This window comes from Macaca mulatta, chromosome 2, assembly GCF_049350105.2.
Source record: "Macaca mulatta isolate MMU2019108-1 chromosome 2, T2T-MMU8v2.0, whole genome shotgun sequence".
NCBI lineage: Eukaryota > Metazoa > Chordata > Mammalia > Primates > Cercopithecidae > Macaca > Macaca mulatta.
The window spans coordinates 168,555,694-168,581,319 of NC_133407.1; the positions used below are offsets into that span (position 1 = coordinate 168,555,694).

Here is a 25,626-nt window from a genome sequence, read left to right on the forward strand (position 1 = left end):
GCCCCCATTATCTAATCATCCCCTATCAGGCCCCACCTCCAACACTGGGGATTATAATTCAACATGAGATTTGGACTGGGACACAACCAAACCATATCATTCCGCCCCCCTCCCTGCCCCTCCAAATTTCATGTCCTTTTCATATTGCAAAATACAATCATGCCTTCCCAACAGTCCCCCAAAGTTTTAACTCATTCCAGCATTAACTCAAGAGTCCAAAGTCCAAAATCCCATCTGAGACAAGGCTAGTCCCTTCTTTCTTTCTCTCTTTTTTTTTTTTGAGACGGAGTCTCGCTCTGTCTCCCAGGCTAGAATGCAGTGGAGCAATCTCAGCTCACTGCAAGCTCTGCCTTCCGGGTTCACACTATTCTCCTGCCTCAGCCTCCCAGCTAGTCCCTTCTTTCTATGGGCCTGTAAACTCAAAAACAAGTTAGTTACTTCCAAGATACAATGGGGGTATCTGACTGTTACTTTACCCACTGTGTTCTTTTTGTTTTCATTTTTTTAATGTTTAACAGACTTTAATTTTTGAGCAGTTTTAGGTTTGCAGCATAATTGAGAAGAAATTACAGAAATTTCCATAAACCCTCTACCCTGCTCACGAGTAGCCTCTCCCATTATAAACATCCCCCACTAAAGCAACACACTTGTTACAAATGATGCTCTTACACTGACATATCATTATCACCCAAAGTCCATAGCTCACATTAGGGTTCATTTTTGTACAATCTTGGTTTAGACAAATGTCTAATGAAATGTTTTCACTATTTTAGTATCATACAAATTAATTTTACCGCCTTTAAATCCTCAGTGCTCTTCTTGTTCATCTCTGTCTTCCCCCAACTTTTGGCATATACTGATCTTTTTAATATATACATAGTTTTGCCTTTTCCAAAATGTCACATAGTTGGAATCATGCAGTATGTAGTCTTTTTTGATTGGCTTGTTTCACTTGGTAATATGCATTTAAGTTTCCTCTGTGTTTTTTCCAGGCTCGATAGCTCATTTCTTTTTAGCACTGAATAATATTCCATTGTCTGTTCCACAGACAATCAACAAACTGTTCCACAGTTTATCCATTCACCTACTGAGGGATATTTTGGTTGCTTCTAAGTTTTGGCGATTATGAATAAAGCTGCTATAAACATCGGTATGCAGGTTTTTGTGTGGACATTTTTCAACTCCATCGCGTAAACACCAAGGAGCGCAATTGCTGGATTGCATGAAAGTCTATTTAGTTTTGTAAGAAACTGCCCAACTGTCTTTCAAAATGGCTATAACCTTTTGCATTCCCACCAGCAATGAATGAGAGTTCTTTGTTCCTCCACATTCTCACCAGCATTTGGTGTTGTGTTTTATGTTTTGGCTATTCTAGTTGGTATGTTGTGCTATCTCATTGTTTTATTTTGTATTTCCCTAATGACATATGATGTGGAGCATCTTTTCATGTTTATTTATCATCTGTATTTCCCTGATGACATATGATACGCAGCATCTTTTCATATGTTTATTTGCCATCTGTATAAGTGAGCACACACAGTATTAGGTTTTCTGTTTCTGCATTACTTTGCTTAGGATAATAACCTCCAGCTCCATCCATGTTGCTGAAAGGACATGATTTCATTCTTTTTTATGGCTATATAGTATTCCATGGTGTCTATGTATCACATTTCCTTTATCAAATCTACCATTGATGGGCATCTTCATTGATTATGTTGTTTGTTTTCTTGTTGGTTTTAAGTGTTCTTTGTATGTCTTGGATAATACTCATTTATCAGATATATCTTTCACAATATTTTCTCCCAGTGTTTTTTTTCTCTTGACAATGTCTTTCAAAGAGCAGAAATTTTTACTTTTAATGAAGTCCAACTTACTAATTCTTTCTTTTATGAATTGTGCCTTTGGTGTTTATCTAAAAAGTGATTGCAAAGCCCAAGGTAATCTAGGTATTCATCAATGTTAACTTTTAGGAGTCTAAGAGTTTTGCATTTTAGTTAGTTCTTTGAGCCGTTTTGAGTTAACTTTTGCAAAGGATGTAAAGTTTGCATCTAGATTCTTTTTTTTATATATGTAGATGTCCAATTGCTCTAGCACCATTTGTTGAAGAGACTGTCCTTGCTCCATTGTATTGCTTTTCCTTTTTAATCACAGATGAGCAGTCTGTATTTATGTGGGTCTATCCCTGAGCTTCCTATTCTATTCTATTGATCTATTTGTCTGTTCTTTTGCCAATACCACACTGTCTTGACTACTTCAGCTTTATAGTAATGCTTGAAGTTGGGTAGTGTCAGTCCTTGACCTTTGTTCTTCTTCAGTATTGCATTGGCAATTCTGGGCCTTTTGCCTTTCCTTATAAACAAGGACCTTATCCACAACATTACTTGATGGGATTTTGATTGGGTATATTAGTCAAAGTTCTCTAGAGGGACAGAGCTAATAGGACAGATGTATTTATAAAGAGGAGTTTCTTAAGGAGTATTGACTGACATGATCACAAGGTCACGTCCTATAATAGGCCATCTGCAAGCTGAGGAGCAAGGAAACCACTCTGAGTTCCAAAGCTGAAGAACTTGGAGTCTGATGTTCAAGGGCAGGATGCATCCAGCACAGAAGAAAGATGTAGGCTGGGAGACTAACCCAGTCTAGTACTTTAACGTTCTTCTGCCTGCTTTTATTCTGGCCATGCTGGCAGCTGATTAAATTGTGCTTGCCCAGATTGAGGGTGGGTCTGCCTTTCCAAGTCCACTGACCAAATATGAACCTATTTTGGCAACACTCTCACAGACACACCCAGGAACAATACTTTGTATCCTTCAGTCTGATCAAGTTGACACTTAATATTAACCATCACATTGGGGTTACCTTGAATCCACAGATCAAGTCAGAATTTGCGGCCTCCTATCCATGAAATGAAATATCTCTCCACTTATTTAGTTCCTTAATTTCTTTCATCAGATTTATATAGTTTTCCTCATATAGATCTTGTACATTTTTTATATTTATTGCCTAAGTGTTTCATTTTTCAGGGTGCAAATATAATGGCACTGTGTTTTAAATTTCAAATTCTACTTGTTCATTGCTGGCATATAGGAAAATGACTGACTTTTTAATGCTAATTTTGTATCCTGCAACCTTGCTTTAATTGCTGTTCGTTCCAGGGGTTTTACCAATACTTTCAAATTTTCTACATAGGTATCATATCATCAGTGAACAAAAACAGTTTTTTATTTCTTTCTCAACCTATATAACTTCTTTTTATTTTTAAACTTTTTTAGTGAGGACTTCCAGTATGGTGTTGAAAAGCAATTGCAAGAAGGAAGATTTTTGCTTTATTTATAATCTTAATGGGAAAGCTTTGAGTTTCTCACCACTGAGTATAACATTAACTGTAGAGTTTTTTGTAGACATTCTTTCTCAAGTTGAAGAAGTTTCCCTCTACATCTAGTTTGCTGAGTTTTTTAATCATAAATGGGTATTGGAATTTGCCAAATGCTTTTCTGCATCTATTGATATGATCATGTTATTTTTCTTCTTTAGCCTGTTGGTGTGATGTATTACATTAATGGATTTTCAAATGGTGAATTAGCCTCACATATCTAGGATAAATCCCACTTGGATGTGGTATATAATAATTTTTATACATTGTTGGGTTTAATTGGTTAAATTTTGTTGATGATTTTGGCATCTATGTTCATGAGAGAAATTGGTTTATTGGTGGTTGTTGTTTTTTTTTTCCTTACAGTATCTTTGCCTGGTTTTGGTAGTGTGTGTAAAGCTGGCCTTATGCAATGAGTTACCAAGTATTCCCTCTCATTCTGTCTTCTGAAAGAGATTGTAAAGAACTGGTAACAGTGGCTGGCAAGATGGTCAAATAGGAAAAGCTCCAGTCTGCAGTTCCCAGTGAGATCAATGCAGAGGTGGGTGATGTCTGCATTTCCAACTGAGGTACCCAGCTCATCTCATTGGGACTTGTTAGACAGTGGGTGCAGCCCATGGAGGGTGAGCTGAAGCAGGGTGGGGTGTTATATTACCCGGGGAAATTCAAGGGGTCAGGGAACTCCCTCCCCTAGCCAAGGGAAGCTGTGAGGGACTGTGCCGTGATGAATGGTGCATTCTGGCCCAGAAACTATGCTATTCCCATGGTCTTCACAACCTGTAGACCAGGAGATTCCCTCAGGTGCCTATACCACCAGGGCCCTGGGTTTCAAGCACAAAACTGGGCACCCATTTGGGCAGACACTGAGCTAGCTGCAGGAGTTTTTTTTTTCATACCCCAGTGGCACCTGGAATGCCAGCAAGACAGAACTATTTACTCCCCTGGAAAGGGGGCTGAAGCCAGGGAGCTAAGTGGTCTAGCTCAGTGGATCCCAACCCCATGGAGGCCAGTAAGCTAAGATCCACTGGCTTGAAATTCTCGCTGCCAGTACACATTCTGAAGTCAACCTGGGATGCTGGAGCTTGGTGGGGAGAGGGGCATCTGCCATTACTCAGGCTTGAGTAGGCAGTTTTCCCCTCACAGTGTAAACAAAGCCACAGTATGTTCAAACTGGGTGGAGCACACCACAGCTCAGCACAACTGCTGTAGCCAGACTGCCTCTCTAGAGTCCTCCTCTCCGGGCAGGGCATCTCTGAAAGAAAGGCAGCAGCCTCACTCAGGGGATTATAGATACAACTCCCATCTCCCTCAGACAGAGCACCTGGGCGTAGGGGTGGCTGTGGGGGCAGATTCAGCAGACTTAAACGTTCCTGCCTGCTGGCTCTGAAGAGAGCAGTGGATCTCCCAGCACAGCGCTCTAGCTCTGCTATGGGACAGACTGCCTCCTCAAGTGGGTCCCTGACCCCATGCCTCCTGACTGGGAGACACCTCCCAGCAGGGGTTGACCGACAACTCATATAGGAGAGCTCCGGCTTTTATCTGGCAGGTGCTCCTCTGGGATGAAGCTTCCAGAGGAAGGAACAGGCAGCAATCTTTGCTATTCTGCAGCCTCCACTGGTGATACCCAGGCAAACATGGTCTGGAGTGGACCTCCAGCAAACTCCAGCAGACCTGCAGCAGAGGGGCCTGACTGTTAGAAGAAAAACTAACAAACAGAAAGGAATAGCATCAACATCAATAAAAAGGACGTCCACACCAAAACCCCATTCAAAGGTCACCAGCATCAAAGACCAAAGGTAGATAAATCCACGAAGATGAGGAAAAAACAGCACAAAAAGGCCGAACATTCCAAAAACCAGAACGCCTCTTCTCCTCCAAAGGATCACAACTCCTTGCCAGCAAGGGAACAAAACTTGATGGAGAATGAATTTGATGAATTGACAGAAGTAGGCTTCAGAAGCTGAGTAATAACAAACTCCTCTGAACTAAAGGAGCATGTTCTAACCCAATGCAAGGAAACTAAGAACCCTGAAAAAAGGTTAGAGGAATTGCTAACTAGAAGACCCAGTTTAGAGAAAAACATAAATGACCCGATGGAGTTGAAAAACACAGCACGAGAACTTCATGAAGCAAACACAAGTATCAATAGCCGAATTGATCAAGTGGAAGAGAGGATATCAGAGATTGAAGATCAACTTAATGAAATAAAGCATGAAGACAAGATTAGAGAACAAAGAATGAAAATGGAATGAACAAAGCCTCCAAGTAATACGGGACTATGTGAAAAGACCAAACCTACGTTGGACTGGTGTACCTGAAAGTGATAGAGACAATGTAACCAAGTTGGAAAACACTCCTCAGGATATTAGCCAGAAGAACTTCCCCAACCTAGAAAGACAGGCTAACATTCAAATTCAGGAAATACAGAGAACACCACAAAGATACTCCTTGAGAAGAGCAACCCCAAGACACATAATCATCAGATTCACCAAGGATGAAATGAAGAGAAAAAATGTTAAGGGCAGACAGAGAGAAAGGTTTGGTTACCCACAAAGGAAAGCCCATGAGACTAATAGCAGATATCTCTGCAGAAACCCTACAAGCCAGAAAAGAGTGGGGGCCAATATTCAACATTCTTAAAGAAAAGAATTTTCAACCCAGAATTTCATATCCAGCCAAACTAAGTTTCATAAGCAAAGGAGAAATAAAATCCTTTACTGACAAGCAAATGCTGAGAGATTTGGTCACCACCAGACCTGCCTTACAAGAGCTCCTGAAAGAAGCACTAAATACGGAAAGGAACAACCGGTACCAGCCACTGCAAAAACATGCCAAATTGTAAAGACCATCAACACTACGAAGAAACTGCCTCAACTAATGGGCAAAATAACCAGCTAACATCTTCATGCCAGGATCAAATTCACATGTAAGAATATTAACCTTAAATGTAAACAGGCTAATGCCCCAATTAAAATACACAGACTGGAAAATTGGATAAAGAGTCAAGAACCATCCTGCTGTATTCAGGAGACCCATCACACATGCAAAGACACACATAGGCTCAAAATAAAGAGATGGAAGAATATTTACCAAGCAAATGGAAAGGAAAAAAAAAAAAAAAAAGCAGGGGTTGCAATCCTAGTCTGATAAAACACACTTTAAACCAACAAAGATCAAAAAACACAATGAAGGGCATTACATAATGGTAAAGGGATCAATTCAACAAGAAGAGCCAACTACTCTAAATATATATGCGCCCAATACAGGAGTACCCAGATTCATAAAGCAAGTTCTTAGAGACCTACGAAGAGATTTAGGCTCCCACACAATAATAGTGGCAGACTTTAACACCACACCATCAATATTAAACAAATCGATGAGACAGAAAATTAACAAGGATATTCAGGACTTGAACTCAGCTCTGGACCAACTGGACTTAATAGACATCTACAGTACTCCCCACCCCAAATCAACAGAATATACATTATCCTCAGCACCACATCGCACTTATTCTAAACTTGACCACATAAATGGAAGTAAAACACTCCTCAGCAAATGCAAAAGAACAGAATTCATAACAGTCTCTCAGACCACAGTGCAATCAAATTAGAATTCAGTATTAAGAAACTCACTCAAAACCACACAACTACATGGAAACTGAACAACCTGTTCCTGAGTGACTACTGGGAAAATAATGAAATTAAGGCAGAAATAAATAAGTTATTTGAAACCATTGGGAAAAAAGTCACAATGTACCAGAATCTCTGGGACACAGCTAAAGCAGTGTTTAGATGGAAATTTATAGCACTAAATGCCCACAGGACAAAGCAGGAAAGATCTAAAATCGACATCCTAAATCACAATTAAAAGAACTAGAGAAGCAAGAGAAAACAAATTCAAAAGCTAGCGGAAGACAAGAAATAACTAACATCAGAGCAAAACTGAAGGAGATAAAGACATGAAAAACCTTTCAAAAAAATCAGTGAATCCAGGAGCTGGTTTTTTAAGAAGATTAACCAAATACATAGACCACTAGCCAGACTAATAAAGAAGAAAACAGAGAAGAATCAAATAGACACAATAAAAATGATAAAGAGGATATCACCACTGATCCCACAGAAATACAAACTACCATCAGAGAATACTATAAACACCTCTACGCAAATAAACTAGAAAATCTAGAAGAAATGGACAAATTCCTGGACACATCCACCCTCCTAAGACTAAACCAGGAACAAGTCAAATCCCTGAATAACCCAATAACAAGTTCTGAAATTGAGGCAGTAATTAATAGCCTAGCAACCAAAAAAAGTCCAAGACCAGACGGATTCACAGTCAAATTCTGCCAGAGATACAAACAGGAGCTGGTCCTATTCCCTATGAAACTATTCCAATCAATAGAAAAAGAAGGACTCCTCCCTAACTCATTTTGTATGAGGCCAGCATCATCCTGATACCAAAACCTGGCAGAGATGCGTACGAAAACCCAAAAATTTCAGGCCAATATCCCCAATGAACATCGATGCAAATATCCTCACTAAAATACTGACAAACCGAATCCAGTAGCACATCAAAAAGCTTATCCACCACGATCAAGTCGGCTTCATTCCTGGGATGCAAGTCTGGTTCAACATATGCAAATCAATAAATGTAATCCATCACATAAACAGAACCAATGAGAAAAAACACATGATTATCTCAATAGACACAGAAAAGGCCTTCAATAAAACTCAACACCCTTTCATGCTAAAAGCTCTCAGTAAACTAGGTAATGATGGAATGTATCGGAAAATAATAAGAGCTATTATGACAAACCCACAGCCAATATCATACTGAACGGGCAAAAGCTGGAAGCATTCCCTTTGAAAACCGGCACAAGACAAGGATGCCCTCTCTCACCACTCCTATTCAACATAGTATTGGAAGTTCAGGTCAGGGCAATCAGCAAGAGAAAGAAATAAAGGGTATTCAAATATAAAAAGAGGAAGTTAAATTGTCTCTGTTTGCTGACAACATGATTTTCTATTTAGAAAACCCCATCATCTCAGCCCCAAAACGTCTTAAGCTGGTAAGCAACTTCAGCAAACTCTCAGGATACAAAATCAATGAGCAAAAATCACAAGCATTCCTATACACCAATAATAGTCAATCAGAGAGCCAAATTATGAGTGAACTCCCATTCACAATTGCTACAAAGAGAATTAAATACCTAGGAATATAACTTACAAGGGATGTGAAGGACCTCTTCAACGGGAACTGCAAACCACTGCTCAAGGAAATAAGAGATTTCCTTGAAACGGAAAAACATTCCATCTCATGGATAGAAAGACTCAGTATCGTGAAAATGGCCATACTGTCCAAAGTAATTTATAGATTCAATGCTATCTGCATCAAGCTACCATTGACTTTCTTCACAGAATTAGAAAAAACTACTTTAAATTTCATATGGAACCAAAAAACAGCGCACATAGCCAAGATAATCCTAAGCAAAAAGAACAAAACTGGAGGCATCATGCTACCTGACTTCAAACTATACTACAAGGCTACAGTAACCAAAACATCATGGTACTGGTACCAAAACAGATATATAGGCCAAAGGAACAGAACAGAGGCCCCAGAAATAATGCCACACATTTACAACCATCTGATCTTTGACAAACCTGACAAAAACAAGCAATGGGAAAAGGATTCCCTATTTAATAAATGGTGTTGGGAAAACTGGCTAGCCATATGCAGAAAACTGAAACTGGACCCCTTTCTTACAACTTACACAAAAATTAACTCAAGATGCATTAGAGATTTAAATGTAAGACCTAAAATCATAAAAACCCTAGAAGAAAACCTAGGCAATACCATTCAGGACACAGGCATGGGCAAAGACTTCATGACTAAAACACCAAAAGCAATGACAACAAAAGCCAAAATTGACAAGTGGGATTTAACGAAATTAAAGAGCTTCTGCACAGCAAAAGAAACTATCTTCAGAATGAAAAGGCAACCTACAGAATGGGAGAAAATTTTTGCAATCTAGCCTATCTGACTAATATCTAGAATCTACAAGGAACTTAAACAAATTTACAAGAAAAAAACAACCCCATCAACAAGTGACTGAAGGATATGAACAGACACTTCTCAAAAGAAGACATTTATGTGACCAACACACATATGAAAAAAAGCTCATCATCACTGGTCATCAGAGAAATGCAAATCAAAACCACAATGATATACCATCTCACGCCAGTTAGAATGGCAATCATTAAAAAGTCAGGAAACAACAGATGCTGGAGAAGATGTGAAGAAATAGGCATGCTTTCACACTGTTAGTGGGAGTGTAAATTAGTTCAACCATTGTGGAAGACAGTGTGGCGATTCCTCAAGGATCTAGAACCAGAAATACCATTTGACCCAGCCATCCCATTACGGGGTATATACCCAAAAGATTATAAATCATTCTACTATAAAGACACATGCACATGTATGTTTCCTGTATGTTTACTGCAGCACTGTTCACAATAGCAAAGACTTGGAACCAACCCAAATGCCCATCAATGATAGACTGGATAAAGAAAATGTGGCACACATACACCATGGAATACTATGCAGCCATAAAAAAGGATGAGTTCATGTCCTTTTCAGAGACATGGATGAAGCTGCAAACCATCATTCGCAGCAAACTAACACAGGAACAGAAAACCAAACACCATACGTTCTCACTCATAAGTGGGAGTTGAACAATGAGAACACACGGACACAGGGAGGGGAACATCACACACTGGGGCCTGTTGGCGGGGTGGGGACTAGGGGAGGAACAGCATTAGGAGAAACACTGAATGTAGATGATGGGTTGATGGATGCAGCAAACCACCATGGCACGTGTATACCTATGTAACAAAACTGCACGTTCTGCATGTGTATTCCAGAATTTAAAGTATAATATAAAAAGAAAAAAAAAAAAAAGAACTGGTATCCTTTTTCCTAAATGTTTGGTAGAATTAATCAGTGAACCCCTTGGGCCTGATACTTTCTGTTTTGGGAGGTAATTAATTATTGATTTGATTTTTTTTAAACCAGATATAGGCTTCTGCAGATTATCTATTTCTTCTTGCCTGAGTTTTGGCCAACTATCTCTCAAGGAATTGGTTCATTTCATCTATATCATCAAATTTGTGGGCATAGACCTATTCATCGTGTTCCTTTAATATCTTTTTAATCTCCATGGGATCTGTCACGATGTTCCTTCTTTCATTTCTAATATTAGTAGTTCGTGCCTTTTTTTTGTTTTGTTTTTTTTTTTTTTTTCAGTTAGCCTGGCTAGAGGTTTGTTGATTTTGCTTTTGTTTTCATTGATTTTTTCTATTATTTCCTGTTTTCAATTTCATTGATTTCTGGTGTAATTTTTATTTCTCTTCTGCTTACTTTAATTTGCTCTTCTTTTTCTAATTTCCTAAAGTAGAAGCTTAGATGTTTTAGACTTTTCCTCTTTTCTAACATATGCATTCAATGCTATAAATTTCCCTGTAAGCACTGCTTTTACAGTATCTGTGAATTTTAATAAATTGTTTTCATTTTATTTTCTTTAAAATAGTTTTAATATCTCTTGAGATTTCCTCTTGACCAATTTGTTATTAAGAAGTGCGTTGTTTAATTTCCAAGTATTAATGGGTTTTCCAGCTATCTTTCTGTTATTGGCTTCTAGTTTAATTCTATCATGGTCTGGGAGTAGACATTGTATGATTTCTATTTTGAATTTGTTACAGTGTGCCTTATGGCCCAGAATGTGATCTTTAGTGAATGTTCCAGGTTAGTTTGGGAAGAATTAATATTCTGTTGTTGGATGAAGTAGTCTACAGATGTCCATTATATTCAGCTGATTGATGGTATTGTAGAGTTCACCCATATCCTTACTGATTTTATGTTTGCTAAGTCAGTCAATTTCTGACAGAGTTGAAGTATCCAATTATAACAGTGAATTAATCTTTTCTCCTCAGAATTGTATTAGTTTTTATGTATGTGTTTTGATTTTGTGTTGTTAGATGCAGATGCATTAAAGATTGTTATGTCTTCTTTGGAGAATTGACCCCTTAATCATTATGTAATGACCCTTTTCATACCTGATAACTCTCCTTGCTCTGAAGTTTCCTCTGTCTGAAATTAATATAGCTACTCTCACTATGTTTTGACTAGTTTTACCATGGCATATCTTTCTCCATTCATTGACATTTAAATTATATGTGTTTTTATATTTAAAATGAGTTTCCTAGAGACTACATATATTGGGTCTTGTTTTTTGAGCCACTCTATCTTTGTATTTTAATTGGTATATTTAAGCCATTAACATTGAAAGCAATTGTGAATACAGCTAGATTAATATCTACTATATTTGCTACTGTTTTCATTTCATTGAACTTGTCCTTTGTTCTGATTTTGCTCTTCCAGTCTTTTTCTGCTTTTTGTGGTTTTAATTAAGCATTTTCTAGAATTCAATTTTCTGTTATTTCTTAACCTCTCAGCTATATTTCTTTAAAGAAATTCTGGGGGTTGCCCCAGAGTTTACAATCTACATTTACAACTAATCTAAGTCCATTTTTCATCACACTATATAATTTCATGCATAGTGTGGGTACCTTGTAATAAAATAATCCTAATTCTTCCCTTTCATCCCTTGTATTATTGCTTGTATCATTCATTTCACTTATACGTAAGCATACATAATTACATAACTGAATACATTGTTGATATTCTTATTTTGAACAAACTGTTATATTTAAGATCAATAAAGAAAAAATAAAAGCTTTCATTTTACTTTCTGTTATTCTGTTTCTTTTCTGGGGGGCGAGGAGGTGTGGGGATGAAGTCTCACTCTATCGCCTAGGCTGGAGTGCAATGGCATGATCTTGGCTCACTGCAACCTCCACCTTCACCTCCCGGGGTTCAAGAGATTCTCCTGTCTCAGCCTCCTGAGTAGCTGGGACTACAGGAGTGTGCCACCAGGTCGGGTTCATTTTTTGTATTTTTAGTAGAGATAGGATTTCTCCATGCTGCCCAGGCTGGTCTTGAACTCCTGGACTCAAACGATCCACCCACCTTGGCCTCCCAAAGTGCTGGGATTACAGGCGTGAGTCACCACAACTGGCCAAATGTACCATAATGATGTAAAATATTAATAATAAAGAAAAGTGGGCCAGGAGCAGTGGCTCATACCTGTAATCCCAGCACTTTGGGAGGCTGAGGCGGGCGAATCACCTGAGGTCAGGAGAGTGAGACCAGACTGGTCAACGTGGTGAAACCTTGCCTCTACTAAAAATACAAAATAATTAGCTAGGCATGGTGATGTATGCCTGTAATCCCAGCTACTTGGGAGGCTGAGGCAGGAGAATGACTTGAACCCGGGAGATGGAGGTTGCAGTGAGCCAAGATTGCACCACTGCATGCCAACCTAGGAGACAGAGCAAGACCCTGTATCAAAAACAAACAACAAACAACAACAACAACAACAAAACATTATGGTGCATTTGTCACAATTAATGAACCAATACTAATATATTATCATTGATTGATGTCAATACTTTATTCAGATTTCCTTAGTTTCTACCTAATGTCTTTTCTTCTGTTCCAAGATCACATCCAGGATACCACATTATATTCAGTAGTCATGTCTCCTTAGGCTCCTCTTGGTTGTGGTAGTTTTTCAAACTGTCCTTGGTTTTGATGACCTTGGCAGTTTTGAACATTACTGTTCAGGTATTTTGCACAATTTGTCTTGATTGAGATTTGCCTATTTTTTTTAAACAATTAGACTGGGCTAATATTTTTTGGAAGGAAGACCATAGAAGAAATGTGGTATTATCATCACATCACATCACATCAAGGCTACATACTATCAAATATGGTTTATCACTATTGATGTTAACCTCAATCACCTGGCTTAAGGTCATATTTGTCAGGTTTCTCCATTGTCAAGTTACATTTTTGGTCTCTTTTTCCAACACTCTAGTTTTTGGAAGAGTTTTCCCTTACATTTTTAACTGATTATTTTCTATATAAGTGAAGCTTATTGATTTTAGTATTTACATATTATTTAAAGTAACACTAAATTATAAAGAGTAGACAGTCATCAAAACAGTTGCCAATTACAAAATATCAATGAGAAATTAGAGTACCACTATTAATAATGCACAAGAAAATATATTTTTCCAATCTTGTCTTAAAAAAAATACTTACTTTGCTATTCAAAGTAAATGCCAGGTTATGAGACCCACAGAAAGTCACCCTGATTAAAATGTGATTCATTTAGAAGTGCTGATGTATGGTAAGCAATATTCTGTTCAGCTCCATACCTATTATCGTGGATTATTTTTCACTCTTAGCTAAATATTTTAGTTACTCTCTGTATTTGTTATATACTATTGTACAAAAAATTATCCCTACAGTTTAGTGGTTAACACATCAAGCATGAATTATCTCACAGTTTCTGTGGATCAGGAATGTGGACATGGCTTAACTGGGTCCTCAGCTTCAGGATCTCTCACAAGGCCACAATCATGGTGTCAGCCAGGGCTATCGTCATTTCATGCTTCAACTGAGGAAGAATCTGCTTCCAAGCTCACTGTTTGTTTGCAGGCTTCCGTTTCTTATGGGCTATTGAACTCAATAGGAGAGCCTCAGTCCCTTGCTGGGAATTGGCTGGGGTTCACCTTCAGTTCCTAGCCATATGAGTTTCTCCAAAATTGTAGCTTGCTTCATCAATGTGAGCAACCCAAAAAGGCAAGATGGAATGAGAGAGTGCCCACAAGAAAGAGAAAGCTAGCAAGACTGAAGTAGTAGTCTTTCCTAACTTAATTATAGAAATGACAGTCCATCAGTTTTACTGAATTCTATCTATTCTGGAAGAGGGTGATTAAGTCCACACCATACTCAAGGGAAAGGGATGACACCAAGGTGTGACATTGGAAACTATGTCATAAACTGCCTACCACTTTATCCCTGTGATGTTCCTTCCTATGGGAGGATTCTATATCTCTTTCTATTGAACAAAGGAATGACTATGTGACTTGCTTTAAGCTCATAAACTCTGGACAAAAATAACACATTTTATAATGTTTTAAGGTATTCAAATGCCCCTATTATAAAAATTACCTCAGAGAGGCTGAGACTTCTGGAATGGTGGAGTGAAGAGATTGGCAAATCTTATCCCCAAAAAGCAAAAATAAAATTGGACACTTGAAAAAAACCTTCCAACTATCAAAATCAACCAAAGGCTTACAAATAACTCAAAAACTTACATTTAAGAAAACTACTGAACCTTGGGTAAGAATGGTGTTATTTAATGGCATTTTAGCCCACACCACCTTAGGACAGGATGGACCAGGAAAACCATCATCTTTACTGCCAAAGTGGACTGACTTTTTTGGAGTAGAGTCAGAAGTCCCCATGTCCAGGACATTGTCAAAAACAACAGTGATCTTGGTGACAAATAATTGGGGAGGGATGACATCACAGCAAGCCTTAGGGTGTGATTAAGCTTAGAGCAAGCAACAGATTAGCGGACTATCCAGAAATTTAATGGGAAAAAATGAAGAATGAGACAGCTTTCCTTATACTAAACACAAAATTAACTCAAAATGGATCATAAACCCAAACATAGGAATGAAAGCTATAAAACTTCTAGGGAAACACGTAATAGAAAATCTTCATGGCCCTGGAATTTCTTGGGTTGGGCAAAGATTTCTTAGATATAACATCAAAGGCATAATGCATAAAAGAAAAAAATGATAAATTGGATTTCATAAAAGTTAAAAAATTCTTGTCCCTCAAAAGAAAAATGAAAAGACAAGCCACAGACTGGCAGAAGATATCTGCCAATCACAGACTTAATAAAAATGTTATCCAGAATATATAAAGAACTCTTATAATTAAATAAGAAGATAACACACAAAAGAGGCAAAGAATTTGAATAGACATTTCACCAAAGACATGGCTGATAAGTACATGAAAAGAGGCTCAATCACATTAAGTCATTTGAATCAGAAAATGCAAATTAAAACTGTAATGAGAAACCACTTCCTACTTATTAAAATGGCTATAAAAAAAGACAAACAAAAATTAGTGTTGGTGAAGATATGGAAAAACTGTAACCCACATATGTTGCTAGTAGGAATATAAAATGACTTGTCACTTTGTAAATGTTTAACAGTTTCTTAAAAAGTCATAAAAACTACTGACATGCCACAGCACAGATGAACCTCAAAAACATGCTAAGTGAAAGAAGTCAGACATAAAAGATTACATATATGTTTTCATTCATACGGAATATCTATAAAAGGCAAATTTTTAGACGGAAAGCAGATTCATTATTTTCTAGGGTTGGGTGTAGCAATGAAGATTCACTGCAAATGGACTCAGGAGATGTTTTGGGGGTGATGGACATGTTCTAAAAGTAGACTGTGGTGGTCAGTTGCACAATTCTGTAAATTTACTAACAAACATTGAATTGTACACTAAGAATGGCTAAATGTATGGAAATTATACTTCAATAAAACTGTTATTAAACGATCAGTTATGTTTCAGATAGGAGGTGTTTCAACAGCCTGGGTCCCAGAATGAACACACATAAGGAGGAGAGTGCAGGAAACTCATGATGGATGTGAACAAGAAAATAACATTTGTTGTTGTAAGTCACTGAGATTGAGATTTGGGAATCATTTTTTACCCTAGCATAACATAGTTTATCCTGACTGCTAGACTTACCTTTCTGAGAAATAAAATGTATCATTACATATTGATGTTAAATTCTTCAATGGAGAGCTCTATTTGAGAAGTAAAATTATTATAAGTGCATTTTCTATAATTTCATAACATAACTTTATGGTTCCTTGAGTTAAAATATAAACTTTCTGTTACATCTTTTTAGGTTTCATGCAACTCTGAGTCATATGACAAAATTATTTACAGATATTTGCATAGCACTTTACCAAGAGTTGGGAATATATTAATGAACAATATAGACATGGCCCCTACCTTCACAAAGCTTATAGTTAAAAAAAAAAAAATGTTTATTATCTGTGTGCTTTATACAATTTATTTTAAAACTATATATTTGTTTTCATGTTCCATGATAGTTTTTAAAATAAAGGAAGTAGATGATTGTTCTTTGAATTTAAACTTCTGTGACTATCACTTCTCATTTGCCAGATAATTTTTACAATGCATATTTTAATTCGTATTCATTTTTTATTTCTACCAGCAGATGGAACCCTTTAGATTTATTTTGTCTCCAATAGCACTATATAAACTTTTGTGATTTATTCTAATTTTTAAGAATTCTTTTTTCTTTGATTTAATATTTATTTCTATAACACAAATTAATGATAATAGGCAAAGATAGTCATTCTACATTCCAAAAAAGCACCTCCACATTAATAAAATTCATATCAGCATATTCAATTAAAGAATATTCAATTAAATATTCACCTATTCACCCTATCACACTCCCCTAAATCCCCACATTCACACATACACACAAAAAATTGCAAGTCACATGGTCTCAGGAAAAACACTGCATTCTTTAAGGTGTTACGGTACTTTGCAGAAACATTTGTATGCATCTCTGCAAAGGTGTAGAGCAAACGACCTATTCTAGGGGCAAAATCACACCAGAATGTGGCACTCCAAAGAATGGTCAAAAAGCAGCTCTCCAGCTTTGTGGTAGCTTCTCCCTCTGCACACAGCACCACTTGAGTTAAACCATGGTTGCTGGTTTGAGGCAAAACAGCACAGGAAAAAAGATGACTTCTATAAGAAACCACAGGCTGGACATGGTGGCTCATGCCTGTAATCCCAGCACTTTGGGAGGCCGAGGTGGGCAGATCACTTAAGATCGGGAGTTAGAGACCAGGCTGGTCAACATGGAGAAACCCTGTCTCTACTCAAAACACACAAAAAAACTAGTCAGGTATGGTGGTGCATGCCTGTAGTCCCAGCTACTAGGGAGGCTGACACAGAAGAATAGCTTGAACCTGGGAGGTGGAGGTTGCAGTGAGCAGAGATTGCGCCACTCTACTCCAGCCTGGGTGACACAGTGAGACTCTGTCTCAAAAAAAAAAAAAAAAAAAAAAAAAAAAAAAAAAAAAAGGAAGTCACAGATAAGCTTCTGTGGCTGTTTCACTTAATACCTCCTTAGGGAATCCTCTCCCTTAAGACCTAGTCTAAGCTCTAAATGCTAAAAGATACTATCTGTTTCTCAGGGTTCTTAGGGCTCATATCAGACACTGAAGAGTAATTCCATACTATTAGGTATTAGCTAATGTTTGTCGAAGAGACCTGCTTAGCCTGGATGAGGATGGGCATGCAAATGAAACCTGGAGTTGGAATGGTCACATGGTATGTCTAAAGAGATTGGCCTGAGGCTTTTTCAGAATTCTCCCTTATGTCAGTTCCAGCATTATGTAGGAGGTAGTAGGTTAATTCTAACATACATGATATGGTTAGTCTTTGTGTCCCCACACAAATCTCATCTTGAATTGTAATCCTCATAATCCCCATGTGTCGAGAGAGGAATCAGGCGGGAGGTGATTGGATCATGGGACAGTTTCCTCCATGCTGTTCTTGTGATAGTGAGTGAGTTCTTATGAGATCTTATGGTTTTATAAAGCAGTTTTCCCTGCTGTTGCTGGCTCTCTCTTTCTTGCCACCACATGAAGTCTTTGCTTCCCCTTCACTTCAACCATGATTGTAAGTTTCCTGAGGCCTCACCAGCCATGCAGAACTGTGAGTCAATTAAACCTCTTTTCTTTATAAATTACCCAGTCTTGGGTAGTACCTTTATAGCAGTGTGAAAATGAACTAATACAATGCCTAAGCAAAGCATGCAAATGAAGAGTTCAACTAAACTTGGCAAGTCTCCTGAGAGTGCATGGTGCAAGAATAACACAAATAAATACAATATCTGAGATTGGCACTGGAATAAGTTTATGGAGAAAACTTGAAAGAATATAATTGTCAGGAAAAATAGAAACTCAGAAGTGTTTTGTGTTGATAGACAACTAAAGATCAGATGAGACAAAAGCTGTCTCTGAAGATGCCAGGGCTGACACATGACAACCTATGCCAAATTCTTCCTCCATCCCTATTCCCCATTCCTTGGCATTTTACAAGTCTCACGGTCACTGAATCTGCACTGGGAAAACACAGCTGTAACTCCAAAATGATTGAGTTTCCAACACTCAGCAGAATGGTGTCTCATAATCAAAATTAAGTTCAGTTGAGAAACATGATAATAGTTATATTTCTTGCAAGCTGCCTGTGTTGACTGACACTCAAGCCCAAATTCCCATAACTTTCTGATACCCCACTATTAGGTATGACACCAATCACTACAACCTCCAGCCCCCATGAAAAATATATTCAGAATTGATGGGAAAATTTGAGGTTAAAAACATGTCTACACAGTATTAATGTTTCCAAATAGTTGTTCTATTGATGGAAATAATTTTGCATCATGTGTTTTAGTTGGTAGTAAAAGGAAGCCCAAATAGTTGATCCATAAGCTCTCTATGGTCACATCCTCATCAGATTGACCAAATTTATAGGCAGAATAGCAGCAGACCCAAGTTTCTGTATTTATATTTCTTACTTGAACTTCATGATGAAAAACATAAAACTGTTCTGAGTTATTTTAACATTAAACACATTCATCCTTGGAATTGGAAAATGCTAATGCTTTCCTACGCCCATATGCTGAATAAAATTGAAAGTAAACAGAGCTAGCATATTTTGGGAATTGCTACTATAGTCATCAAAGCAATTAAAAACTCATTTCAAGGTGGTTATTATAGTAGTATTTGTTGTTATTTATATGTCTCAAGTGGGGTACTTCTGTAGTAGTATATTATACCACATATATTACTAGCATAAAAACCAAGAAAACTTATCTATTTCATAAATATCAGGATTAGTCCTTAAGGCCTAAAATTTTCAGCTCCAACATCTTAAGGATGAAGTCTTTCCTGTACTATCACGAGTTTAATATTTTGAAATAAAATTGCATTTATGGTCATAAAAGTATAATAGATTAAGAATAATAATGTTTGATTATTTGACTCATACCTACATGAATTTCCATTTATTTGATTAGATTGCCATAACCTTCTCATAAATTAAAAGTCTTTGAAAGAATTAATAGTACAATTTGTCTCAGACTATAACATTGCTTACTCTGTCTGATATATTTGTTTACCAAGGTAGAAAGAGGAAAAAATAAGCTCTGTTGTAAGAATCTTATTTCCGTTATGCTAAATATTATCTTAAAATTCTTAATAGAATAAGACTTTGCTATAAAGTTTCTCAGTAGGTTAATGTTTTCCCATACTTACATAACTGTTTTTATATGAGAATTTGTCTCTTCAACCACGGGGTAAACACATGAAGGACAGAGAAAAAATGTTGTACATTGTTCTTTACACCTCTAGGTATCATACACTTTTGTAGGTCTGAGCTATACTTTATGCCTGGGAAAATCTTATTCTACATCTCAAGGAGCTTTGTGCGTACTCCTCTCTTTTCCTTGCTAACATGCGATCCATAGAGTGCCAACAGAAAGTGCTATTTACATAAAATTAAGCCAAAATTACTGAGCAGCTTGTGACAGGCAAATCACAAAAGTGGCTGACATCCTTACAAATGCCCTAAGCATCTTCGTGGTGACCATTCATTTTCTGTGAAAGAATGAAAGTCTCTGTATAGTCTAAACCTACTCCAGAAAATGATAACAGCCACACTGACATTTCCAACCAATCTCATAAGGCCAAGATTCTTCCCCAAAAGGAGCCCTGATCTTGGATTCTGGGTTTTGACCTGGGTCACACCTCATACTCTGTGTGTATTTCCTGATTCTGTCAAATAGATATGTAGTCCTACATTTCCCACAGCTTTCCATGAATGCTGCCTGATATTATGGAAACACATTAGAAGGTCTCAGCTACCAATAAATAGACTTGCCCTTCTAATAGATGCCTGGGCTCCTTTCCTTGTGGTTTTAACCCCTGGTTTTCTATTTCATTGGATTTATCAGCTAAACTCAGAGTCTAGAGCAACAGGGATTGAAATTTTTTGTATATGTACTTACATAAAAATATACCATCTCCTTCATCAGAGGTTTTGGTCTGATGAGTCTTGTGGGTTGTTTACAGTCTGTCTTGCGCTTTAAGGGAATCACCTGTTTGCTGGAGTGAAGTCTGTGGCAGCTTGAGGGCTTGTTATGGCCACATCCCCATTCTGGTTAAAGCTAATAAATTTACAGACTCATTTTGAGCAAATCTGCCTATGTCAGTTAACTGTTGCTATGTGACAAAGGACCCCTAAATCTCGGTATTTATTGAGCTCATACATCAGTTGGTTCACTAGAGGTTAGCTGATCTAGAGTGGGCCCATAGGGGTGATCCAGCTGAAACACTTACGTATACCCTACATGTCTCTCATTCTTTTCCTGGCCCAGAAAGCTGGTACAGGCATGTTTTTCCCTTGGCAATGGCAGAAATGCACAAAGATAAGGAGAAACATACAAGTTCTCTTCACTGAGACTCTCCACTGGCATGTTACCACTTCTGTGTACTTCTGTGTCATTCTTTTGGCCAAAATAAGTCACATGACCAAGCACAAAACTTAATCAAATAATGAGAAAATATATTCTGCCTTTCAGCAGGAAGAATGCAAAGTCCCATGGCAAATGGCACAGATACAGAATGACTAAATAACTCCATTAATGCAAATTACCACACTGCCACAGCTTTTCCTTGCTGTGAACCACAGGATTACACTCCTTCATACCACTGACTGAGTCAGGAATCAGTATCTGATCCAAGAGCAACCTTCTACTGTGGCTATCAACTTATGAGGTAGCCCAATACAAGAGTTCTGTCCAATAAGAGAACTTGGTTTCCACCTAGGTGCTTAGAATAACCAAACCATGGAAGTGCAAAGCTGTTGGTGAATATGGCTTCCACCAGCGGACAGAGAAGCAAAGGAAATTAATATGTACCTTTCCTGCAGTGGTAAGAAACTGTACTTCTTAACTCGTCTCTTTGCTAGGGAGCTTCCTGTCTAATTTCTGTGAGGCAGGAAGTGGCCAAAAGTCAGCTTACGTTAATCTCTACCCTGAGACATATCTTTGTGTAAAGACCCACTCAGTGGTGAGAAAAAACTGCTCCTGGCCTCACCTCCAGAACCAGAAAATTAGTTCTACTCAGATTAATTAAATGCTATGAGTGTTTTTGGGCTCCCAATCAAATTTTTTAAAGTTATACTAAAAAATGGGTAAAGATAAGGCCTACTTGTAGTTATTATCCAGGCCAATACTTTTATATTAGATTCTCTCCTCCCTACTCTTTTAAATTAGATTATTGTTGATCATTCAGGACATGGTGCCAATCCCTCCTTGGTGTGAAGTCTCATTAGGTTATCAATTCCATATCAAATACTTTCTTCTTTGATCTCCCAGAGAATTTACTAGCTGTATGCTTACTGAAATTTCTGTGTTGGTTATGGGGCCCCTGCCACACACTAACACACAGCACTGTGGAAGGGGCATCCCAAGGGAGTTGTGTCCTTCATCAGAGATCACACTCCACTATCCCCAACTCTGAGAAACACCCCTGGCCACAGATAAGGAAGTCAGGAACGGTCACCTGACACAACACCAGCTAATCCACCCATTAGGCAATGGCTGGGTGAGAAAGCTCAGCCTAAATGAGATTTGAATAGTTAGCTATGTCAAACAGATTTAGCCTCAGAAATTTGAACTTGAACTCTAGAACAGGAGTGGGGGTAGAAGACAGAGAGAAAAATAACCTCAGAGAGTAGCTGCAGTATGTCAACGGTAGACCACTGGTGCAGGGATCCTTCAAGCTCCCTTGAATCCAGAACAAGTCTCCAGCTCCTATCTTCCTATTCATGTGTGGCATGAACTTTTACCCTGGAGCTCCATGATATCCCATCTCTCTTATCACTAAATGAATTCTAATAAAAAGCCCCAGTAAGTCCATTACTGAAAATTAAAATAACTAACAAAACAACCATTGATTACACGCTCTATTGTATCTTTTGTTGCATGTTGTATGCCTGTCTTCCTATTTAGTGAGACTATTTGCTCCTTAACAGTAGAAATATATATCTTCTCCAGGAAGCTAACACAGACATCTAACGCATTGAGATCCTCAGGAAGAACATAAATTGGATTGACAGCAGTCCCAAAATTCTCTCTAAAATCAGTTTTAAAATTATACCAAAATGTATTTGTTATGTGCTATTTTCAAAAATTACAGTTGAATTTTTTCTTTCAGGTGTGGGATGACCTACATAATGGCTTCCCCGACAGCAGAAAGAACAGAATAATTTAACTAACTTATTATTTTCTCCAGTATTTGACTTACCTCCACTAGAGCAGAGTCTAGGCCAGTAACTTCCTTAGACCAGTTCTATGTCTGCTGGCAAAACTTTTCATCCCTCAGTTCTTTGCACAAATAAAAATCATACCTGGAGGTGAAATGAACAACAACAACAAAAAAACCTACAAAGAGTCACTGTGAGAAATGAGGGTGAGCCAGAAAATATCGGGCAAGCATACTGTCAGCTGTATGAACTCCCCTCCACTAGCCACACCCACTCTGGGACGCTGAAGCCGAAGAGGTAGGATATTATCTCTCAGCCTTCATCTGCACACTGCATTCTGCCAGCATGCTAGAGGCTTGTTATAGGTAAGTATACAGAGTAACTCTACAAGGCTTAAATTTTTCTCAAGTCTGTGCTATTTTGACATTTCAAGCTATAAATCTTTAATAGAAAAGATAAATCAAAGGCAGGTTACCTTGGAAGTATTTTATTTAGCAATATTCTTAAATTCCATCTTACAACTTTGATCCTTCTCTGGAAGCCTATACTTGAATCTGAAACATTTACAAACTTTTAAAAATTCAACTTTAACTTAAAAAATATTCAATACAGAAACAAGAAAGGCAACAATATGTTTTACAAATGTATTCAGGATCAAAATACTTGCTATTTTTTTCTAATTAAAAAATTTTGCCTAAGTATCCTTCCTAATCTCAGAGACTCTCCTGTGTGTCTTTCTTATTAGATTGAAGTCCATATATCAGTCACCACTGCATTTCTGTCCTTTGAAAGCCATGCTAAATCTTACATCTTATGAAACAATTGAGAGAAACTGTTTTTTACCAGTTTCTTTCAAAACATGATTTATTCTATTGTACCTTTCATTTCCGGAAAAATAGATATTGTTTCATTCTCTGTAAGAAATGTCATTTCTAGAAATATCCAATTTTCCCTTCCATTAGAAAATATTATCTAATCATTTCATATTCTAAATAAAAGTTCAACTGTTACTGTTCAAGAATTCTGAAATGTAATTTTTCTAGTCTCTGTGTCCATGGCAGTAGACAAGATTTATTTTCACCAAGGATATAAAATAGGGCAAGTGGAGATGTGGTCTACAAGCATATTATCACACACAAATATTATTTGGCTTGCTCCCAAAACTATTCTCTGCCTATGGAGACTCACTCACCCTGCTTTTAGTTCAACCGGACCTAGATGAGCTTGAGGCTTGAATCAACCAGTGGGAACTTCCCCCAATGGGAAGCGCATCCAGGACTTTTGCTGAAACAATAGAGAAATACACATTCTATCTTTCTGGGATCATGAGTAATACATTATCCAGTATCCATCTCACTTGTCACTCATTATACGGCAGCCATTTGACTTAGTAGAACAGACACAACTCTCAAGTCCAGAGGTGGCTTATCCTGTTTAGTATAAGCCAATCTGTCAAGAAAGCTCTTATCCCTCTTTCCCTAGATACTGAGTCCAGGATGGGCAATGACCTAAACTGGTCCCCACAGAATGAAATACAGGACTTCTGTGAATAACTGAGGGGGAAGATTTGTTTCTTGGTCTGATTGATGTGGTATGCATCTGTGATGACTAGAACCATTACAGCTACAGCTGACACATAAAGAAAAGCTAAGAGAATCCCAGAGAGTTACATCAAACCACATCCAAAGCTTCACTACATCTGGATACTTAGCAGTTATGTGAACCAATACATTTATTATTTAAAGCAGTTTGTGCTGAAGATCATGTAATGTATGCTTAAAGTTTTCATTAACATCTTTGCCATTACATGGCGAGCGCTCACCTGAGAATAAAGTCGAAGTGAAGAAAAGCAGCACTGGGAAAGAAAGCAGGATAGATTGATTGCTGGTGACATCACTTGAGGTCCCTTCTTCATTGTTAATTAATGCAGCATCCTTTCTTATTTAAATTAATCTGACTTGGGTTTCTTCTACTTGCAAATGTGGAGTACCGACTAATTCAGTAGTGTTTCTGGTTTGCACAATTTAGTGGCTCTGAAATGATTATCTGATTATTTTTTCAGTAAAAGGGACCACCATGGGAACTTGATTTGAAAATAAAACAAAGAAATAAATATAATGGTCTTTCAGAACTAAATTAAGTATAATATAGCCACTGGTCAGAAAAACTGAATTTAAGTTGATTTTCAGTCCAACTCACCAATTCACTACTTTAAATGATAGTATTGACTAAAAAATACAGAAAAAGTTTGAAAATGGCTTAAATAAATTCTATCACCCTTAATACCTGGTTAATGCCTATACTATATGCTCCCATAGGATGATTATTATTTGTACTACATTGCAGGCTTCAAAGGAGGCCTGAGGCTTCCTCTTTCACCAAAACCATGAAGAAAGATTATGTAGACCAAGGTTAAAAGCACTGCTGGGTTCCAATGTTAAGGGCTAAAACTTCCAATATGGCAAAGGGGTTTGGCATCCCTGTGGCTTCATTTTTTACCTTATAGTTATTGTTTTAAGAAATCTCCTCTCTTTGGATACTTTCTTCATGGGAGGATCCTGCTTTAGGCTTTCTGCTTCTTCTTGAACACTTTGCCACTTAGAAATTTCTTCTGCCAGATACCCTAAATCATCTCTCTCAAGTTCAAAGTTCCACAGATCTCCAGGGCGGGGCAAAAGACTACCAGTCTCTTTGCTAAAGCATAGCAAGAGTCACCTTCCTCCAGTTCCCAACAAGTTCCTCATCTCCATCAGAGACCACCTCAGCCTGGACTTTATTGTCTGTATCACTATCAGCATTTTGGTCAAAGCTATTTAACAAGTCTCCAGGAAATTCCAAACTTTCCCACATCTTCCTGTCTTCTGAAC

The 25,626-nt window shown here is 37.7% G+C and overlaps 1 long non-coding RNA gene across 1 annotated transcript in view; it reads right to left on the minus strand.

Annotated features, from left to right (window-relative positions):
* Window positions 1-24,681, minus strand: part of LOC106996781 (uncharacterized) — a 46,755-nt gene extending 22,074 nt beyond the window's left edge. The window contains exons 1-3 of the long non-coding RNA XR_003727471.2: window positions 24,582-24,681; window positions 23,952-24,043; window positions 22,801-22,903 (exon numbers count right to left, since the gene is read on the minus strand). This is a non-coding gene — a long non-coding RNA (uncharacterized LOC106996781). The remainder of the gene's footprint in view (window positions 1-22,800; window positions 22,904-23,951; window positions 24,044-24,581) is intronic.
* Between the last annotated feature and the right edge of the window lie 945 nt (window positions 24,682-25,626).